The 3446-nt window shown below is 37.6% G+C and overlaps 1 pseudogene; it reads right to left on the bottom strand.

The window, feature by feature from the left end:
* Window positions 1-994: 994 nt before the first annotated feature.
* LOC120110670 (cytochrome b-c1 complex subunit 6-1, mitochondrial-like) lies at window positions 995-2154 on the bottom strand (annotated as a pseudogene).
* Between the last annotated feature and the right edge of the window lie 1292 nt (window positions 2155-3446).

Genomic DNA, 3446 nt, shown 5'->3' with positions numbered 1-3446 from the left:
TGAAATTCATCTTGAAATTCAACCGTTGGGAGGAAACACAATTCAAATATTTTGTCCTCTTGCTTCCTGTGCCCTATTTTCTGATACGCTTGACATCCTACTGATACGCCACTGTAGATGCTGATGTGGACTGCTGCAGGGAGCTGGAGCTGAGCTGGAGCTTATGTGGACAAGGGAGAAGTTAACTACCAACTGAATTCAGTTAGTTGGTTGGGGTAACTGAATTCAGTTGAGGGCTCTTGTATTCACTGTGAACAGTAGCTGTAAGTTTATAAATAGGGAGCCGATGGATGTAATCAAGTGAATTCAATGGAAATGAGAAATTATTTATCTTCTCCCATCACTCTCTTGATCTCCTGCATCTTCTCAGTTCAGGAGTTTTCCTGTTCTTGATATTTCACCTTCTTGATCTCCTGCAGCCTCCTAGGCCAGAGGTTTCTTCATTTTAATAGATGCCACCTTGAGCGATGCATCTACTAATTAAATATGGTAGATGCAGCACCGTATTGCAGGCAGTCAATGAAATCTTGAGCCTGCCACCTCCATGTCCTTTCTCTAAGCGCCTGTTTGTTGATAAACATGGTCCAGGTCTCCATCTATTCAGGAAGAAAACAAGCCAAGAGCAAGAATGTAATTATTTTAAATAATAGAGAATTTTTAATTAGATGGAGATTGCAGCCATCCAAATTTCACATGCACCTGCATGCCAAATGCTGATATCAAAGCTATAACTAGCCAAAGTGGCCAATATAACACCCATAAGAACCATTTGGAATTCAGCAGGGTGGTTTGCCTGGAAGCAAATATTTCTATTAACTATGTTGAAAAAGTTCTGCAAATAAGTTTTGCAACTAGGAAGAAAAAATGTACCAGCAGGCAGACGAGCCAAGGTCAGTTTAGCACATGCAAGGAGCCATGAATGTTTTAAGCTGCTACTACAAACCTAAAGTAGCTGAGAATGAAGTGATTTATGGTACATCAAACTCTTCTCCTATCATTTCAGTTTATCGAAAAGCTTCAGTGCAACCTGCAGTTTGGTAAAGAAATTCTAGCTCATCATCATAATGAACTCTGTCCAGCATTGAGGACCGACACTACTGCAAAAGCATACTTACACAATTGTCTACACAAGACCAGTAGTCGAAGTATCATCCTGTACAATGCCTGTGCCCACTTTCATCTCCTTTAATTCTCTCGACACATGCCTGCAGAAATAAAACATGGATGTTCAAGATATAAAAGCAAGTGCACCATAAATAGTTGATACATTGGACTTGCTTGTAATGTAAGAGTAGAGAATTATATAATACATGACGTACATGCTGTACTTACCATGTTAACTGAAAGAGCATGTACTTCCAAGATTTAATGATTATGACTGGTGTATATAAAGGACCTTCACATACATGTCACTGGTGTGGACATACACTACATTTTAAATCAAGACAGTTTGGAAGTATATGACAGAATAGATGTTAACGCCCAAGTACCTTATGTTTATTACACCACTTTGTGTTCGTTGCTTAATTGATGGAGATCACACTTTCTCAACTGTCGTCCTTTTGCGTCCAGGTTTACAAACTTGCTCTATGCTATTTGTAAGAATACTTCTTAGAGAGCTATCATAGAAAATTGGATTATCTAGTGCCCACAGAGACTTGCATTAGTTGCAATGACCCCAAAAGTTATGCGGAAAAGGTAGTAAAGCATAGCTGGAATACAGCAAGCTAAGTATCGTCAGCCACCAGCAAGTTCATTGGGTTCAAGCAAAAAAACAGTTCTGATGGTCAAATTAAGACCATTTCGGTGGTGTACTTGAATTCAAAGACAATCCAGTAAGGTACTGGCTTACAGCAATAGGAAAGCTCAAGAATGCAGGTTAACCATAAACACAAAATAAATAGAAAGATGGACTGGAACTCTTTACAAGTATGCTAACCTGATATGCACGTAAAGGCCTCACACATGTTGGCTTGCAAGAGACCTCAAGGTATTTCTTCTGATCAACAAGTTCCTCATCTGCCCTGAAGAAAACCAAAACCAGCATTGCTGAAACTCATTGATTTGATTTTCTTATCTTAAACAACCAAAGAACTCAAGAACCATCAATGAATGCACACAACTCCAATTCAAAATATTCCTAAACATATAGTCAATGTACTTGTCTATTAATTGGAAGGGCCTATGCCTTCAATAATAATTGAAATATTGAATTTTTGTTCTACATCTCTCTTTTAAGTGAGATGGGCCTTCATAAATTTTAACACCTGAAAGACAATATAAAACCCTTTTGTATCAGCCATAACCCATATTAGAATAAATGAAAGAGAAAAAGAAACAAAACAAACTACAATCTTTATTACGCCGTCTACATTCTCAAAAAAAGAAAAAAAAAACATGGCTGAGGCATTCAAGCGAGAGAGAGAGAGAGAGAGAGAGAGAGAGAGAGAGAGAGAGAACACAAGAGGTTTTTCAGAAAATCGTTGGAGAAACCTAGTTGATTTGGTTAACTAGTTATCATGTAAGACATTAAAGATAAGTAAAATATAATTTAAGGGTTTAGATGCACTTAGATTGGGTAATGCTATCCCTAACGCATTCCAAGCATTTTCGCACAGTGGAGTGAGGGGCCTTTATATTACCCATGACTGGATAAGAATGAGAAAAGGGTCTAAAGAAAATCAATTGCTCTGAAAAAATGTAGACAATTACAAGATTTGCACTTTTATTATTAGTACATTTGCTAGCTTAAGAATTTTGGTAGTTTAACAGTATAATATTTCTTTTCCTTTTAAGCGGGGGGGGGGGGGGGGGGGGGGGGGGGGGGCGGGGGGGCGGACAACAGTTATCCAAGGCTAACCAAATACAAAGTCAAGAAACAAAGCACTAGTACATCACTAAGGTACTCTGTCCAAAACAGGTTTCAGTTTTCTTTTGTTTTCAGTGCAAATAGAGGTTCATTTTGATGTTGTAAACAATGTAATTAGTTGTCTTGGACTTGTTCCTGAAAATTCTTGAGTTCCTCCCAGAGACTCCAACAGATGATAGAAGAAAGTACATCCTAACCATAGCACCAACAGAAAGTTCCTTGAAAAGATCTCGGCTTACTCCAAATATCGGAGATGTAGTATTTCATATTATTTCTTTTATCATATATATGCTAGTCTGTGTTTATCTATGTAAGTGCCTAAATATCATTTGATTGTCATTGGATGATTAGATGGATGGCTCTATACATGTACATCACAGAATGATTTGAAAACACCTTGACCGCCCTCAATTCTGTTATATTTGTTTAGCCCATTTTGGATATTAGAATAAAAACGTCGGTATAAGTGTAAAGATCCATATGTGGATGATATATTGGAGTGCAGTAATTTGAGATGATATGGGCATGACTAGGATTTGTTTTGATGATTTAAGAAAAGAGAGTATCATGGTATAAA

The sequence above is a fragment of the Phoenix dactylifera genome, chromosome 1 (genome assembly GCF_051530095.1).
Source record: "Phoenix dactylifera cultivar Ajwa chromosome 1, Ajwa_hap1_PhDact_Kaust_v1.1, whole genome shotgun sequence".
Classification (NCBI taxonomy): Eukaryota; Viridiplantae; Streptophyta; class Magnoliopsida; order Arecales; family Arecaceae; genus Phoenix; species Phoenix dactylifera.
Note: the sequence above shows the minus strand (reverse complement) of the source record. Positions and strands in the feature narration are given on the sequence as shown.